We start from the raw sequence: 20,335 nt of genomic DNA, 5'->3' as shown, positions 1-20,335 counted from the left end.
ATTTATCCATGTTTTAATATGACATTATGTGTAATGAGGGATATTACCAAAGGATAATGCTAAGTGATATATGAAAAGATAGAGTGATCATATTTGTATATGTGAAGTGAATGATGTGTTATATGATGAATGATAAGAGACATATGAAAATGTGAAGTGTATCCACGTTTAAGCCCATGTTATTTAATATGAGAGCTGTAGGTATAATTGACATGCCAAGAGTCGAGGGATTATCAGTGGTCCTTCGGAACATAGTGGTCCTTCGGAACATAGTGGTCCTTCGGGACATATCAGTGGTCCTTCGGGACATAGTGGTCCTTCGGAACAAATATTCAGTGCCCCTAGTAGGAATTATTCGAGCTGTGTTGACATCATTCGTGCACAACCTCAGTGTACTCATGTACCTTCTGTTCTCAATAATATACATGGGCAATTCAAAGATAAATTGAAATGAAATTGCATCAGAAGATTATTTTCAGATGTGCATAATATGATCATATGTGTTATAGTTTAGTAGACAAACGTGAATTACACTGTTATATTTGATTCTCTATGAATTGCTCTAAGTGATAGATGTTGTGCACATTTAGTGAAGATGATAATATACAGGTGCATGTATGTATATGTTATATGAAATATATGGTTATGAATGATAGAATCATATTAAATGTTCATGCATTGTTTCGAATTAGAGTTTTTATATATGTTTTTTTATGCCTCACTAAGTCATTGACTTAGCGTGTGAGTGTTTCACATGTAGGTTCTAGATAAACGAGAAGAGAAGCGAGTTGAAGCTAGACAGGTTAGACTCTCCTTTCCACAAATCAGATCAGAATTGTAGTTAAGTGTATGTATTTGGTTGTTTATAGTGTGTTGGCATGTAACAAAATTGTGAATTTCTAATGCTCTGATTAATTTGGTTCAAATTGGGTCCAACTTGTGTAAATTAGCATCTTTTATTTTTAATGAAAGTTTAAAACTTTTCATGCTTTTCTTTAAGAGTCAAAGTTTGAAAAGTCAATGTGACACTTCGGACTCGTATCCGGGATAGGTACGGGTTAGGGGTGTTACACTCCTCATCTTAAGACGAGCTTGAATTTGAATCGTCAGAGTCTAAGTCACCATACCCAAAAAGACAGTTTGGGAATTCTTAATTTCACACAAATACATGATTTGCTCTTCAAAAGTTTTTCTTTCTCACTTCTCATATAAACTCCATCAACTTACCATACTCTTATTTATACAAAAAATGTATCAAAATGACCGTTGAAACTCATCACGCCCACATGTTGAGTTCCATCAATTCAAAAATATGACCATTAACCAACAACTATAAAAGACTACTTTTTTAAATCAAAGGGAACTCGTCACCTCAACATGACGAGTTTCGTTGTTTTTTTATATAATTTAATTTAGGGTAAACTACACGGGAGACCACCAAATTATGGTCATTAATCAATCTTACCACCGAACTATTTTTTTGTCTCAATTCGACCACCAAACTTTTTAATTGATTCAATCAGACCACCACACCGTTAATTTATCAAACTTGGTGATGTGTCCGTTAATAAAATTGGCATAATTATATTTGGTCATTAATATTTACATATTCTATCAATTTAGTCACTATTTTAATTCAATTAAAGAAATTTAACTATCCAATTAGAACATGACATGTGTTAATACATAATTGGAAGATTTTATTTACGAATTTTAAATTATTTATAATTAACTGATTTTTTAACCAATCAAGTAGTGACATGTGTCCCCACCTCGATTTAAATGGAAAATTGAAGAACAAATATGCGCCCAGAGAGAATCAAACATGTGTCTGTGGGGGGAGAGTAACCAAGCACCCAAACCGTTGGGCCAAAGCTCCCCAATGGTTCTAACTTACAACAATTTGTATTTGACTTGTAAAAGTTTGTTAATGGTAAAAAAATTAAAAAAATATTTGTTTAAATAAATTATTTTTTCTTTAACCGTTAATCGAACCGAAATTTATTAATCGAACCGAAATTTATTTGAAATTTATTAATCGAACCAAATTAACCGTTAATCGGTTAATAATTTTCAAATAAATTTCGGTTCGATTAACGGTCAAATAATTTCGGTTCAATTAATGTTAAAAAAAAATTCGGTTAATTTGGTTCGGTTAATAATTTTCAAATAAATTTCGGTTCGATTAACAGTCAAATGATTTCGGTTCGATTAATGGTTAAAGAAAAAAATTTGGTTAATTTGATTCGGTTAATAATTTTCAAATAAATTTTGGTTCGATTAACGGTTAAGGAAAAATAATTTATTTTATTCGGTTAATTCGGTTAATAATTTTCAAATAAATTTCGATTCTATTAACGGTCAAATAATTTCGGTTCGATTAATGGTTAAAGAAAAAAAGTCGGTTGATTTGGTTCAGTTAATAATTTTCAAATAAATTTCGGTTCGATTAACGGTTAAAGAAAATAATTTATTTTATTCAGTTAATTCGGTTAATACTTTTCAAATAAATTTGGGTTCGATTAACGGTCAAATAATTTTGGTTCGATTAATGGTTAAAGAAAAAAAATCGGTTAATAATTTTCAAATAAATTTAGGTTCGATTAATGGTCAAATAATTTCGGTTCGATTAATGTTAAAGAAAAAACGGTTAATTTGGTTCGGTTAATAATTTTCAAATAATTTCGGTTCGATTAATGTTAAAGAAAAATTTCAGTTAATTTGGTTCGGTTAATAATTTTCAAATAAATTTCGATTCGATTAACGGTTAAAGAAAAAATAATTTATTTAAACAAATAATTTTTTACTTTTTTTTATCATTAACAAGTTTTTACAAGTCAAATATAAATTGTTATAAGTTAAAACCATTGGGGAGCTTTGGCCTAACAATTTGGGCGCTTAGTTACTCTTCCCCACAGACACAGGTTCGATTCTCCCTAGGCGCATATTTTGTTCTTCAATTTTCCGTTTCAATCGGGTGGTGACATGTCACCACCAGATTGGTTAAAAAAGTAGTTAATTAAATAATTTAAAATTCTTAAATAAAATCTTTCAATCATGTATTGACACGTGTCATGTTTTAATTGGATAGTTAAATTTATTTAATTGAATTAAAATTGTGACTAAATTGATAGAATATGTAAATATTAAAGATCAAATATATAATTATGTCAATTTTATTAACGGACACGTCACCAAGTCTGTTAAAATTAACGTGCGGTGGTCTGATTGAATCAATTAAAAAGTTTGGTGGTCGAATCGAGACAAAAAATAGTTCGGTGGTAATATTGATTAATAATCATAGTTTGGTGGTCTCCCGTGTAGTTTACCCTTTAATTTAATATTTAAATTAAAAAATATTATTTTAATGAAACTTTTCCCGTCGATATGACGAGTTTCAAAAAAAATAATAAAATATTAAACCCAACGTTTGGGTCTATTAAAATATATTTTCTAGTGAAACTCGTTTCGCCGACGTGACAAGTTTCATTAACACTGTAACAAATGTCATAGTTCTCTAAATAATCTTGTTTGTGTCATATTGGGCTAATTAAACAACCCGCTTGGCGCAATGGGCCAAAAAAGCTAGGAATACTTGTTCAAGCCTTCTAAGTTTTATATGGAGTCGTCAAAGGGGATTGAGATTAACAAGTCCATTGTGGGCTATCGTAAAATGTAGAAATTGGGCTTGGCTCACTCTAAATTCATTGAGATGGCCCGAAAATTATCCAAATACTTTGACTTTCCTAAACCTAGTCAGATGGCGAGGACTACTATCGCACAATTTGAAAGAAAGGAAGATGAACATTTTGCTTTGTTGAAGATGGGTGGGCGTAGCTGGTTAGCATCATCGTTTTATGTATAAATCTAAAAGAATAGTTGACCACCAAAATAAAATTATAAAAATAGACGAATGGCTAAATATATAATTTATCATAATAGTTTTTATTGGTTAGAGAGATTTAGACTAAGAATAATCATACTTAATTAAGACGTGATCAAATGATTTATATATTAGGTTGACATTTGTTGATCAAGTATGCGCTTACGTCACTCAAACCAGAACCTTTTTTTTAAACAATTATTTTTAGATAATATATCTAAGCAGTCCCTTACTTCTCTTGGTTTTCAATTTCAGTCAATATCTTACTTAAACGTATAAACTCAAAATTTAAATTCTATCACCCGGTTTTCTAATTAATCTTCAAAGAAATATATTGTGAACCTTTTTAAGAAAATAAAAGAATAGTAAATTAAATATGTATTTGAAAGCAAAATATTTTTAAATAAACTCAATGTCAAAACAAGTACAATATCCTCATTGTAGTTTTGAATGGTAGCGTTTAAAATAAGATAAATGAAAAGTTTGTTGATTAAATATTTACTTGACTATGTAATTTTTTACGCATGCTGTCATGAAATTTAGTCAAAAGTGTGAAAAAAATCTTGCCAAAGTGACGTTCGAATATTTAATTGATAATTTTTTATTTCGTTGGTAATAATGTAACAAAATGGAATAATTCATGGATTGGTTAACTATTTAAGCTTTTAATCTAATTGGATTAAAGTGAAAATATGAAACTTTATGTGGTTAATTTGAAAAAACTGAATTCTTCTTCTTCTTCTTCTTCTTTTGGAATTGAAATACCCTAAATATCCCTAATTTTTCAATGGGTTTTTTATCCGTTGTATTATCCTGGTTAGGGGTGTAAACGAGCCGAGTATAACTCAACTCGAACTTAAAAGCTTTATATGTAAACTCAACTCAACTCGAAAACTTGCGAGCCTAAAATTTTCAAACTCAAAAAGACTCAAAATAAAAAAAATTCAAAAACTCAATTCAAGCTCATTTCTGAGCTCGAGTCAAGCTCGATACTCCCCTGAAGCAAGCTACTATGAAAGGTTCTCACCCTCAAAAAATAAATTTAATATCATAGGAGCCATTAGCCTACGTATCAGATATTAAGCTAATAAACACATACTACACTTGATCTTAGCCAAAAGGTGGAGAAAGATATACTAACACAGGCGTTAGTCCACTCCTTTTATAACTACAGCACTCTTACTCTCTTCAGCGTCCGGTGTGGGATATAAATTCAAAAAGCTTTGGACTAACAAGGAGCCTTTTTATGCGCAATAGCGCCACCTTGTCTTCCCAGCCATGGAGCATCTTTTACTTTTCCTTTCTTCCTATCCTTTATGCTCTGTAAATATTTAGATTTATAAACTTCGAGTTGCATTCAATATCAATCAATAAATCAATAAATCGTATAAGGATGGTGGAGATTGAGACTTTTATATAAAAAGTTAGTATGGGTTTTCGATGGAAATCAAAGCAAAGAGCAATCAACTTTGTTTCTGATTTTAAACAAGTAATCTCTTGAAAATGCTATAGCATGACATGACTGGTGGGTTAGGAGCTCAAGTTAGTGAGTGCACCAAACGAATAAATCCAAACATAAACATCGCAGTTCATAACAATAACTTCATGAAAAAAAGGAAGCCTTGCCAACTACTCACCTACAGTTTTTTTTTTCATGAACCGTTAGTGCATTGGAATTTGACTGTATAGTGATGATATCTTCTTCTTTCTTTGCCATTTCCTTTTTGTTCAAAGGTCTCTTGCGCACCTGCATTGGCAGTTATAATTTAGCTATTTAAAAAAGACAACAAAATCAAGGAAGAAAGTACATTTCCTTTTCCCATTCTTTCTTGGCATTAGTTTCAAGTTAAGATTTTCATTATCCACATCATATCTTGTAGGGGTCGGTAGAATGGTTCGATATTCCTCTGATCATGAAGTTAATGTTACATTACATCAATGGAGATGTTACAAGAGCTTTTGCAGTGCAGTCTTTGTTCTGAAGATCAAGTGGATCTAAACAGATCTATTGGTGAGCAGTAAATCAAGTATGCAATGTTTTCTCAAGATGGAGGAAATGCACCAAGCCCTTATGGTTTTCCTAATCCTAGTTGCATGAAACATTTCGTTCAATTTATTGTTGTTCAGTCATCAACAAGTGCATCTTGTTGCTAGAATGACAAAGTTCTTGCCTAAGCTTATTGCAAGCAACTGGTCTGTATTCATTCAAAGGCATAATATTTCTGATAACATCCTCTTGTTAGTAATAATTTCCTGCATATTATATAGACATAATATTTTGATAATTAAATTTATTATTATAATCATTTGTATTTTTATTATATAATATTCTCCTTAAATAATACTATTAATTATTATAAAGTCGAATTGTTATTATTATGGGCACAATAATATATTGGACTTAATATTAAGTTTGATTGATATTCAAAAGATAAATATGTGTATAAGATACAAATCAAATTCATATATAATGAGAATCATATATTGAGATATGATCAATTAAAATAAAATATTTCCTTCTTATTGTAAGAGAGATATCTTTAGGTCTTTCGACAATTGAGACTAAAAAATGCATGACCTTCTCAAATGAATAAATGAATTGTTTAATCAAATTAATTGTTTTCGAGAAATAAAAGATGTAACAATCAAATAAATTGTTGTTTTGGTCACCGTTTGTTTTGATAATGAACCTATTTATTGATTTGACCAAGTGTGATTTATTAGTTTATTTACATATAAATCCTTGTTAATTTCATTAATTTCATTTTGCATAATTTGTATGGTACCTTCATGTGCATAACTTAACCACTATCACATAATTGAATTAAGGATTTAGGGTTTAGAATTTAAGGTTTGAAATTTAGGGTTTATAGTGTATAATTTATAGTTTAGGGTGTAATCTAATATGTGATTAATTAAATGGGCTTTTATTTTTCTTTTAGTATCCTATCACATAATCATATTAAGGGTTTAGAGTTTAGTGCTTAGGGCTTAGGATTTAGGGTTTAGGATTTAGGGTTTAAAGTTTAGGGTGTAATCTAACATGTGCTTAATTAATTGGGCTTTTATTTTTCTTTTAGTAATATACAATGTAACAATTGGACTTGAGTTGCTTAATTAAAAAAATAAAATTTGAGGGTAGTTGTATTATATAATTTTTAATATATTTTCAAAATTTTATAATTATCAATAATGTATTTTTAATAAATTTTTTATAATGTAATTTTAAAAAATCTAAAAGTATAATGTAACATTTTTTCGAGTTGCTCACGAGTTTTTCGAGTCGAATATTTAGTAGCTCGTTTTGGCTCATTAAGAACTCGAGTCGAGCTCGAGTCGAGTCCATTCGATCCGAGTATTTATCAAGCCTTGATCGAGTCGATCTCGAGAAGCTTGCGATATGTCTCGTCTCATTTACAGCCCTAGTCCTGGTGTTGAAAAATGACATAAAATTGATAAATTCATAAGAAAAAATATATAAGAACATATAAGAGTAGTATCGAAGAAAAAATATATAAATTACGCTCGTCGCTATTTAATTTAATTATTTAAGTGCGTTTAATATGAATTATTTTTAAAAAAAATTAAATTTAAACATAATATATATAAAAATATTTAAGGGTAAACTACTTCAACGGTCACTAATGTTTGGGTAAGTTTTCGTTTTCACCACTGATGTTTTAAAAGTCACAAATCGGTCACTAACATTATCGTTTGTTACAAATTGGTCACTCACCGTTAACAGGCGTGACGGAAAACACACATGGACGGTTAACAGCCGTTAACAGGCTTACCTGGATGGTATAATTACACAAATAGTTCATTTTTATTTATATATTATTTCAATTTGATCCTAGTTTTAATAAATTAAAATAAATTTATCTACGAATCAGGAGGTGCCATGTGTCATTTGTTACACACCTGTCATGACACATGTTATAATTTGATTGGAAGATTAAATTTATTTTAATTTATTTTTAATTTAATATATTTATTTCTAAAAATCAGAGGGTGACACGTGTCACCCTCTAGTTGGAAGAAAATAAAGCAACAAAAAAGCAAGTGGAGGATTCAAACATAGGACCCTTGAGTGAAATAATGCAAGCCAAACCATTGAGCCAAGACAACCATTTGACATATTTTGGACAACAAATGGTATATATATATTGTATTTTAGTATGTAAATGCTTTACTCAAAATTAATAATATGTTATACATCTTAAATTTTAAAATTATCTCTTTATTTTTGTTTTAACTTATTAATTATTTTTATTTTTGTCTTAATTTATTAAATATATTTTGTTTTTATCTTAATGTAAAAATATATATTTTATCTTTATCATCACTTAAAAATATATTATTAAATATCTTAACTTGAAATATATTTAAATATATTACTATTAATTTAGTATAAAAATATCTATTTTACTCTTATTTTTATTTAAAATATATATAATATTTTATTCTTATCTTTACTTAAAAATATTATTTTATTCTTATTTTAAATTAAATATATATTTTAAATTAAATATATATTTTAAAAATATATTAGAAATATATCAAATTAAAAATAAATTAAAATAAATTTAGTCTTCCAATTAAATGATAACATGTGTCATGACAGGTGTGTAACCAATGACACATGACACCTCCTGATTCATAGGTAAATTTATTTTAATTTGTTAAAACTAGGATTAAATTGAAAGAATAATGTCGTAACCGCCTTTCGGTTGGGCCCAAAATTGGGTTTCGACTTGAATAATTGGGTTAGGAGTCGCCACCGACCATTTTAAAACATTTAGGTGGGTCGGACACCATCTTACCTGATCTGTGTTGTACCAGAAATGTGTCGGTACCAATTAATTTTATTGGTTGTCTTTTATTGCAAAAATTAGGAAATCATGCCCAATTCCGCCAAAAATGAAAAAAAAAAACAAATTCAAACAGAATACCTCAGATGATGAAATGGTCTTTCTCACTTGGATGCCCCCAAGTTATTGAAGTCGGTCCAGTTCTAGTTACGTATCTTTTTGTATGACTCTCTTGAATGCGTAATAGTTCTCGATAGTGTGCCCTAGGACACCGCCGTGATATTCACAATGAGCACTCTCATCATACCACTTGGGGTATGGGGGCTTCATGGGTTCTACCGGATATGGTGACACTACGTGGGTGTCAAGAAGTTGTTGATAGAGTTCCTTGTATGTCATCGGAATAGGGTCGAAATGTTCCCTTTCCTTCCTGGGTTCTCTGAAATCTTGTTTAGAAGTACCTGATGGTACAACTGCAGTTGATTTTGGGCCAGAGATTGTAACACATTTATTGACGTGTTTGACGTTGTTAATTTCTCCATCCCTCTCCCTCGTAAGATGTTTCTTATTAGCTTCTCCATCCTTAATCTTGCCATACTTTATGGCCGAATCGACCATTTCTCTGGCCATAACCAAGTCTGAAAAGCTTCCTGATGTGATCGTAACTAGGTGTCCGAAGTATGGAGTCTTCAGGGTTTGTATGAAAACTTTTTGGGTTTCCTTTTCATCCAAAGGTGGATGCACTTGTACATCCAAATCTCTCCATTTTTGTGCGTATTGCATGAAACTCTCGTTATGCTTCTTTTCCATGCTTTGTAGCATAACTCGATATGGCCTTATCTTATTGATATGCTTGTATTGTTCCAAAAATGACTTGGCCAGGTCCTTCCAGGTCTTGATATTTGATTGGCTTAGCTGGTTGTACCACCGGATGGCTAAGCCCGACAGACTCTCCTAGAAGCAATGAATCAGGAGTTTATCATTTCCTTTATATCTTGTCATCTTTTGGCAGAACATGGTGATGTGAGCGGATGGGAAATTGTTCCTGTCAAACTTCTCGAATTGTTTGATTTTTTCCTCCATCTTCTTTGCTTTGTCCTCTTCGTCCAAATCCGGTATATTGTAATAACTTGGATTGTTCTTAGGGTTAAATATAGCAGTTTGTATCTCTGCAGTATATGGGGTTTTTACTTTTGTAGTGGATAAGTCCCCTTGAAGTTCAGGTAAGATTCCAGGTGCGATAACGACTTGCGGGGTAGGTGGTATAGTTACCCCTTCCGGTGAACCTGCCCCAGGTGCACTTGCTTGATGTAAACCAGACAACTTGGCCACAATTTTATCGACCAATGACTCTTGATTTTTCATGATTATATCCAGAGTACTAAGACTACTCTGGTTTATCTTGTCTTCCAACTCTCTCCTGGAGCTTCAACGTGTTCTCCTCGATCTGAGCAATTCTAGCTTCCATTTTCTTCTTTTTCAGGTCGGTGTTATGCGGATGGGGTGTGTCTAATGCTTGAGGTGGTGTATCCAATATGTGCTCCTTCTGATGATGCATTCTTCCGTTAGTTAATGCGAATGTAAAGAAAAAATAACAAAATGCAAAAATATGTTTAAATGCATAATGCATGCAATATTCGAGGCATTGATCCTAAAAAATGTGTATGTTATTAGAAATAATATTTATTGGGGACAAAAGTGTTTTATCTTTTAAGAGACAAAAATATCCTGACAGCTTATGATACGTTGACTAGTCTTCTGTCTTAGTCTGTCACCGGTTGAATAACTTGTCGAACTGCTCCGGCTTCTCTAGATGAACTGTGTAAATATTGAGTTGCTTTTTGTACTGGCCCAAGAAGTCTCAAATGACTACATCTCTGGCATTTATCTTATATTAAACCTTTTTCCAACAAATACGTCACTGGAGCCCTCAATTGATAGGAAATATGTGAAGTTCATTCGTCTATTTCTTGAATTCGTCAGCAATTGTCTCCAATTTCAGCTATCGTTTTTCCATTATTGTCTTTGAAATGACTCCCAGGATCAGTAACCTTCATCTTACCCCTGCAACCTCTGCCAGTCAGTTCTTCAAAGATAGGTTTTCATTGTGCTTGAAGTAGACCCGGTTCATTCTGAGTTCTTTTATAATGCAGCAGATTGATATACTTTTCAATTATGGGCACCACGTCTTCTGGATTGAATGTGACACATAGTCGCCTTGTAGACTGTCCTCTGCATTTTCATCTTTTGTATTACAACCTCTTTGTTTATTAATACAGATTATTCATGTTTAACAAACACATTTTTGGTGGATCAACACCTCTTTTAAAAGATGTGAATGATGAAAACAAGATGAAATAGAAAAAAAATGAAAAGAGTTAGTGAGGTAAATCAAAACAAAATCCTACCCCACATAATATCTACCTCATATGCTTTAATTCATACCCGGACATGATCTATATCCCGCATGGTAATTTAAAACAAATCCTAACCGTATATTTGTCTAATTCACATGCTTTGAACAGAAAATAAAGCAGGAAGCAAAGCAGCCTAGGGTTTTGAATGAGGTTTTGGGGTGGGCTCTAATTCCCTGTATTCTCCCGGTTTAGGTTCTAAAAAGGTACTCGAGTTCTCCTAGCTGGTTTGGAGAGTCACCATTATTTACAACCGAAAGGTGGTTACGACAGCTTGACGACTTCGCTGGGGACAGGTAAGTGAGTCAGGCCAGAATTAATTTTCGGTTGTCTTTTTTAGCAAAAATTACAAGTTTAAATTTTAATTTATTTATTCGATTCTAATTATTTATCTTTGATTATTTTTCAAATAAATAGTTGTACTAACATTTTTTTCAATGATTTCAGATTTTTGAAAAAAAAATTCATCTCAGGCTCTATACCCGAGCTCTGAACCCTTTTTAAGTGGGGGTAAAATTGACGCCTTCGTGTGAACTTATTCACCGTGCGGGCCTAGCAAGTAGCCTTAGGGATTCATATACCTTATGTCTTCGTGTGAATTTATTCACCGTGTGGGCATAAGAGAATGTTTCCTCTCGAGTTTAACTTAGTCCACATAAGCTTGTAATGGGCTTAGGACTAAGGGTCTGGCAAGCCCAAGGGGGCACCAGCAAGGAGAACTCGGATACCCTTTTAGAACCTAAACCGGGAGAGTACATGGAATTAGAGCCCACCCCAAAACCTCATTGTAAACCCTAGGCTGCTTTGATTTTATTTCCTGCTTTACTTTCTGTTCAAAGCATGCGAACTAGATACATATGCGGTTTAGGATTTGTTTGAAATTAGCATGCGTGATATATATCATATCCGGGTAAGAACAATAAGCATGTGGGGTAGATATCATGTGGGATAAGATTTTTCATTTTTATTATTGTTTTGATTTACCTCACTAACTATTTTTATTTTTGTTCTCTTTTATTTTGTTTTCATCATTTGCATCATTTAAAACGAGGTGTTGATCCACAAAAAACGTGTTTGTTAAACATGAATAATCTGCATTAATGGACAAAGGGGTTATAATACAAAGAGATAAAAAACTCAGAAGCTCAGCCGTGGTCAAAGAATACTCATAGGCAAAGGTTGCATGGGCAAGACGAGGAAAAGGTTATTGACCCGTAGAGTCATTTCAAAAACTACGAGAACAAGATGGCGAAACCCTAGCTAAGCTGGAGACCATTATTGACGAATTCCAGAAACAAGTCGATAAAATTAGGATGGAGGGCTCCGATGACACTTTCGTTTGGAACAAGCATGATATAGAGTGAAAGCCGGAGATGCAGTCATTCGAGACCTTTTTTGGGGCAAACAACTCGTCACCTGCACAAGTTTAGCTAAAATAACCATAATGGTTTGATAGGATATTCAACCGGTGAAAAAACGAGGAATATGAATCAACTTGTCAAAAGCTGTGCGGGATCTATACCATCAAAATTTTTTTGTCTCTTCAGAAGTAACACTTTTGTCCCCCAATAAGGATTATTCAGAATAACAGACACTTTTTTTTGGATTAATGCCTCGAACATTTCATGCATTATGCATGTAGACATATTTTGCATTTTGTTATTTTTCTTTACATTCACATTAACTAATAGAAGCATGTCTCATCGAAATGAACACATACTGGATACACCGCCTCAAGCATTGGACACACCCCATCCGTAAAACACCCGCCTGAAAAAGAAGAATATGGAAGCAAGAATCGAGAAAATCGAGGAGAACATGAAAAATTACAGAAAGAACTTGAAGACAAGATAAACCAGAGTAGTCTGAGTACTCTGAATACAATCATGAAGAACCAAGAGTCTTTGGTTGATAAGATCCTTGCCAAGTTAGTTGGCCTACAACAGACCAGTGCGCCTAGGCCAGGTTCACCAGAAGGGGTAACTATACCACCTACCCCACAAGTGGTTGTCTCACCTAAAATCTTACCGAAACTTCGAGATGACTCATCTGCTACAAAAGTGAAGCCCTCGTCCTCTGTATTTAACCCTGAGAACAATTCGGGTTACTATCATATACCGGATTCAGACGAAGAGGACAAATAAAAGAAGATGGAGGAGAAAATCAAGCAATTGGAGGACCAAATGAAGGTAGTTAAAGGATACCATTACTACCCTGGAGTCGATGTCGCGAAGCTTAGTTGCTCATCCTCTCATATCACCATGTTCTACCGAAAGATGACAGGATATAGAGGAAACAACCAACTCCTGATCCACTACTTCCAGGAGAGTCTGTCATGTTCAGTCATCCGGTGGTACAACCAGTTAAGCTGATCAAATATCAAGACCTGGAGGGACATGGCCAAGTCATTTCTGGAACAATACAAACATGTCAATGACATAAGACCAGATCGAGTTATGCTACAAAGCATGGAAAAGAAGTATAACGAGAGTTTCAGGCAAAACACACAAAAATGGAGGGATTTGGCTGTACAAGTTCATCCGCCCTTGAATGAGAAAGAAACTCGAAAGCTTTTTGTACATACCCTGAAGGCTCCATACTTCGGACATCTGGTTGCGATCATATCAGGAAGCTTTTTAGACTTGGTTATGGCTGGAGAAATGGTCGAGTCGGCCATAAAGCAAGGCAAGATAAAGGATGAGGAAGCCAGTAAAAAACCTCTTATGAGGGAGAGGGACGGAGAAATTAACAACATCAAACACCTCAGTAAAGGTGTTACAATCTCTAGCCCAAAATCAACTGCAGTTGTACCGTCAGGTACTTCTAAACAAGATTCCAGAGAACCTAGGAAGGAAATGGGACATTTTGATCCTATTACGATGGCATACAAATAACTCTATCAACAACTTCTTGACACTCACATAGTGTCACCGTACCCGGTAGAGCCCATGAAGCCCCCATACCCCAAGTGGTATGACGAGAATGCTAATTGTGAATATCACGGTGGTGTCTCAGGGCACACAATTGAGAATTATTACACATTCAAGAAAGTCGTGTAGAAGATGCGTAAATAGAACTGGATCGACTTTAACAACTTGGGGGCATCCAAGTGAGGGAGACCATTTCATCATTTGAGGCATTCTGTTTGAATTTTTTTCTTTATTTTTTTCAATTTTTTTGTAAGGTCTTTTAAATAGATTGATGTTACTTTAAAAATGTTAAACAATGAATCACATTTGCAAACTTGCAATTCTTTGAATATCATTTGAACTAAGAAATTCTGTAAATGGTTCAAAGTTACAGATCTTTGACGAAGTAACATGATTTAAAACAAGGACTTTGACCTTACCCAGAATATACACTCAAACACCATACCATCTCTTGCAATTAGCCAATGTAACATTTTGCTTTAACAAAGTACGGACAACATGGGGCATCATTTGCATATGACAATTACTATACTTTTTGTTTAAGACGTTCAATGATGATCATTATCTTTACATATGGAATAGTCGAGTAAGTGAATCTGGTTTCGGTCAGTTACTTGAAAATTGAACTCTAAAGATAAAATTTTTTACTTTCAACAACACCTAGACTATAACAGTTTCTTCTTGACAATCTTAAGAAATTAAATCCGTAAAGCTGAGCTATTCTACTAAGGCAATTGGTTATAGAGGAAACTTGAAAGCCCTGGCCTTATGAGTAGATTATATTCAAACCATGACATTGCTCGAACACTTGGCAATTAGGTGTTTGCTCCACTGCTATTGTCCGGTCGAAGACTTTGTGATGAGAAGAACCCTTCAGTTAATTTGATAAAACTGATTATAATGTTAAGTTGTCCCTCTAAAGAAATTGGTTAAAAGTCCTGGCTTTATGGATTCAGCTAGCCAGATAACGGTAAATTAAATCAAATTTATCTAAGCAAGATATTTTTGGTAAAGATAGACTAAGGGAGTTAAGGAATACCTGTTATAGTCAACTTCACACGAGCACTCAAGAATTTCATTTTTAGACCGATATTTCTGCATTACCTTTGTTAGAGGAGCTTACAAAACTTGAACAAATAAAAGATTTCATAGGACCGAATTAAAAGGTCTAGTAATTGATCATGCTAGTTGCGTCATTTTGTTCGCACCCAATTAAAATGCCAAACCAAAAAAACATGTTGCAATATTTAAAAAAAAATGACATTTTGGGTGACCAAAACCTTAGAAAGGAGGCGAACCTAAAGCTAACTCATCAACTTGAATATTTGTTAAAAAGCTATAACTCTAAAAGCATTAAAAGAGCTCTTGGTTCCTTTAATATTCTTTGAACTCAAGTTTACAATTTGATTCAATTGCGAATCATATTTTACAACATTTTTATCATTTTCTCTCCTAAAATAAGAAAAATGAGAAAAACATTTTCAAACAGAACAGTCTCAGATTTGAAAAGTCTGTAAAGCCAAAGCTCAAAAAGATAATGGGGCACGATCGATTCCATGAACCAAATTGGCAGACAAAGCACGAGACTCCATCAAGGAGATAACACATAATTCATTCATTTTGCATGGATCTTAGACATACTTAGGTTCACATTCATCATTTTAGCATACATGATTTTTTGCAGCTTTTAGAGTCAAGTTTCGACTTCAGGATGAAGGATACTCGATTCACAAATGCCTTTAAAGAACGATGGTGGTTGCTTAACTCAGCAGTGACTCACATGACATATCTATAGATCTCAAAATCAATTTCAGATAGGTTCGGGAACCAATTAAGAACAAATCCAGTTCAACTCAACTCAACAATGAACAACATATTTCCAGTTAATGTCTTCAAGCCATATTTCAATTCCACAACGGAAGATATCTGGCTGTCATAATCTATCAGTGGGCTTTTCCGTAAAAGGGGAGTCATTCAAAGATTGTCTCATTTGGTTCAGACTCGCTCAAAGGAACCACCTGAAGAATCATGACTGGCTTAGACCCGTGAAGGGAAACCATTTTTTAAAGAAACTATTTGTAGCATAACTCAAGGCTAGAAGAGTTATCTACCAACAAAGACCTTCGAGTTCGACTACGCTCAGCTCTAAGGCATATCATTTGCAGTATAACTTAAGTCGAGAAGGGTTATCTGCTAACCAAAGACCTTCGAGTTCGACTACGCTCAGCTCCAAGACACATCATTTGCAGTATAGCTTAAGTCGAGAAGGGCTATCTACCGAAGACCCTCGAGTTCGATTACACTCAGCTTCGAGGGCACATCATTTACATCATAACTCAAGGCTAGAAGGGTTATCTGTGACCAAAAGACCTTTGAGTTTGACTACGCTCAGCTCCAAGGCATATCATTTGTAGCATAGCTTAAGTCGAGAAGGGTTGTCTGCCAAAGACCATCAAGTTCGATTACACTCAGCTTCGAGGTCACATCATTTACAGCATAACTCAAGGCTATAAGGGTTATTTGTGACCAAAAGACCTTCGAGTTCGACTACGCTCAGCTCCAAGGCATATCATTTGAAGCATAGCTTAAGTCGATGAGGGTTATCTGCCAAAGACCCTCGAGTTCGATTACACTCAGCTTCAAGGGTACATCATTTAAAACATAGCTCAAGGCTAGAAGGGTTATCGGTGATCAAAAGACCTTCGAGTTTGACTAGGCTCAGTTCCAAGGCATATCACTTGCAGCATAACTTAAGTCGAGAAGGGTTATCTGCCAACCAAAGACCTACGAGTTCGACTACGCTTGGCTCTAAGGCACATCATTTGCAACATAGCTTAAGTCAAGAAGGGTTATCTGCCAAAGACCCGCAAGTTCGATTACACTCAGCTTCGAGGGCACATCATTTACAGCATAACTCAAGGCTAGAAGGGTTATCTGTCACCAAAAGACATTCGAGTTCGACTACGTTCAGCTCCAAGGCACATCATTTGCAGCATAGCTTAAGTCGAGAAGGGCTATCTGCCAAAGACCCTCGAGTTTGATCACACTCAGCTTCGAGGGCACATCATTTACAGCATAACTCAAGTCTAGAAGGGTTATCTGTCACCAAAAGACCTTCGAGTTCAACTACGCTTAGCTCCAAGGCATATCATTTGCAGCATAACTTAAGTCGAGAAGGGTTATTTGCCAACTAAAGACCTTCGAGTTCGACTACGCTCATCTTCAAGGCACATCATTTACAACATAGCTCAAGGAAAGAAGGGCTATCTGTCAATAAAATTGTCGAGTTCAATTCCATTCAGCTCGATGACACCTCAATCACATTACTGTCCGACTGCAATCAAGGTTTTCAAGTCAAGAAGAACACCTGGGTTAACTGTGCCATGGTGACAAAAAACCACTTTCCTGCAACATAGCTTAAGTCGAGAAAAGCTATCTGTCAACAAAGACCTTTCGAGTTCGATTTCATTCAGCTCGAGGGCCTGTCAACCACACAGTGGAATTAAAGAATTACTTTCCAGTCGGATTTTTAACCAAGGTCTTTAAATCGAGGAGAAGACTGAGGTTGACTACAATTGGGCAACAAGAAGCCGCATCCCGATTCAAATTTCGAACTACGATTTCAATTCCATATCATTTCAAGATGGACTCGACTTCGCGACGGAAGAGCCCTCTGCAACCCAATTCGTCAGGGAGTTATTCTTCAACTCCACCGAACGAAAATTTATGTATTTTTATCTTTGTCCTATTTTTTGTTCCACGAAAAAGGAGAAAGAGAGGCAACTATAGACACTCATTTTCGTCCATATTTCTTTATTTTATTTTATTTTACACATATATCTATATATCTATATATATTATATAGTTTGCAAACGGTTTGAAAATACGTATATAATTTATAGTTTCTAAAAACATTTTAAAAATATATATAATATATAGTTTTAAAAACGCTTTTGAAAACTATATAATATATAGTTTTTAAAATGTTTTTAGAAACTATATATTATATACATATTTTCAAACCGTTTGCATATATATATATATATATATATATATATATGAAAATAAAATAAAATAAAGAAATATGGACGAAAATGAATGTCTACAAATATATAAATAACATGAATTATTTGTGTAATTATACCATCCAGGTAAGCATGTTAATGGCTGCTAACAATCCACATGTGTTTTCCCTCACGCCTATTAACAATGAGTGACTAATTTGTAACAAACGATAACGTTCGTTACCGATTTGTGACTTTTGAAACATTAGTGGTAAAAACGAAATCTTACCCAAACATTAAAAACCATTGTAGTAGTTTACCTAATATTTAAATATTTGTTATCAGATAATTAAATTTTTTAAAATAAATATTACATGAAATCATGTTTTGATTTTGCACCGATCTGCTATATATTTTCGAATAAGACGGGGGATCTGTTTTGAGGAAGGAAAGTGGCAAGAAGCAACGCCGTTTTCATTGGTATAAAGAGAGAGAAAATGTTGTAGTCAAAGTCAACAAAGAGATTGGAAGAATTAAAATACCCTCCATCTAACAACAAATTTACGCAATCAACCTCAAAGTGCCCGCAGCCAAATAATTCCCTATTTTTACTTTTTATTCTTTCATCTGGATTTGTACTTTTTTTTTTGCACATCTAAAAAAAGGGTATTTTTGCAATGTTCTTTTAACTCGTTAGTGAACTTGTTTATCATAATTTATTGAATATTTTTTATAAATATATTTTTTATAAAATATTTACTTTGATGAAATATAATATTATATTATTGAAGAATAATATTATTTTTTCTTGAGAAATATTTTCATGTCTCTTCAGAAGAAATAACTTATTGTACTAATTAGTATTTGAATTGATAATTTTTCTAAAATTGATATTTCAATAGTTTTTTTCATCTTAAATTAATATAATATTTTTTAAAAAAAATCCTCAAAATAGTATATGTATTAATCTGATATCTCAACAATTAATAAATCATTTGTATGATAATAATTAATCAAATAATTATATCAACAACTATCATATATTACAACTTGGTTAATTGATGATGTATTATATCAATATCATCAATTTAAAAATACTTCCTAAATTTATATATATATATAAAGAAGAAATTTATCAAATTCATGTAAGGTTTAATACAATTTTTAATGCTTAAAAATATATAAAAAATGATTTGGTGCTTAAAGAATTTTTTTAACAATAAATGTCTAACGTTTTTTCCGTTATACTTTTAGATGTATACTGTTATATTTTTAAAAATTTTAGGTGTCTACCGTTATATTATAAAATTTTTTATTTTCTTAATAATTAAAAATATTTTTAAAAAAATTAAAAAAAATAAACCCTGCATCGTCTCTCTCCCTCTCATCCTCCCATCGACCGGGTTTTGTTTATAGCAAGACAATGAATTGAATGGTGGTGATCTTGTACCATACAGACGGCTGTAATTGTCAAAATCGATGGAAAACAACAATGAAAAACGTAGAAATTCGACGACCTTCTTGGCATTTTTCACAACGATTGACTTAGTTTCACGGTGGATGGGAGACTGTGTTTTGGTCGCGGCAACTAGACGATTCTAATGGTGTCAACTGTGACGATCACAGACCGATAATGGTTGATCAACGACAAAAGATATAACATATTTTTTAATTATAATATTAATTTTTTAAATAAAACATTTTTTTTGAAAATTTGTAAAGTGATACGTGTTAGATAACGATTAAATTTAACGTTGTTATGATCCATACACCTAAAAATATAATATTAAAAATTTTAAACACTTATCATTAAAAAAAATTCTTTAAATACCAACTATTTTTTAAAGTATAATTTAGACATAAAAAGTGTATTAAGCCGTTATATAACAAGCCAAACCTAGAATTGAGTTTCAACTTTCAAAATTGTTAAGAAAACAAATAAAGAAATTGCAGCTAAGGTGAACAATCGGGCAATTACGTAAATATTGGGAGAACTAAGGGGTTTTTTGTTTGACTTTTAATAGTCGTATTTTTGAATGATTCCGTGTTGATTGATTCAGTAAAATAATACTGAATGATTTAGCACAAAAATAAATTCTGAATGATTCAGAGTAATTATTAAACAACATGTCACATTCAAAACTAATTTATATAAAACTTTTGAATTATTCAAAATTTAACTTATTTAACACTTAATCTTTCTATTAAACAAACGGCCCCTAAATCCCCTATTAGAGTGTAAAAAAAAGCCGCCGTCTCTTATAAACGCCTAACATCTCCAATTTATGATGTT

General features: G+C 33.0%; 1 non-coding gene across 1 annotated transcript; it reads right to left on the bottom strand.

Annotated features, from left to right (window-relative positions):
- Positions 1-4,826: 4,826 nt before the first annotated feature.
- LOC120113621 lies at positions 4,827-5,018 on the bottom strand. The gene has a single exon (XR_005515327.1). It is a non-coding gene; the product is annotated as a U2 spliceosomal RNA (small nuclear RNA).
- Between the last annotated feature and the right edge of the window lie 15,317 nt (positions 5,019-20,335).

The sequence above is a fragment of the Hibiscus syriacus genome, unplaced genomic scaffold (genome assembly GCF_006381635.1).
Source record: "Hibiscus syriacus cultivar Baekdansim isolate YM2019G1 unplaced genomic scaffold, ASM638163v2 tig00110210_pilon, whole genome shotgun sequence".
Taxonomy (NCBI): domain Eukaryota; kingdom Viridiplantae; phylum Streptophyta; class Magnoliopsida; order Malvales; family Malvaceae; genus Hibiscus; species Hibiscus syriacus.
Note: the sequence above shows the minus strand (reverse complement) of the source record. Positions and strands in the feature narration are given on the sequence as shown.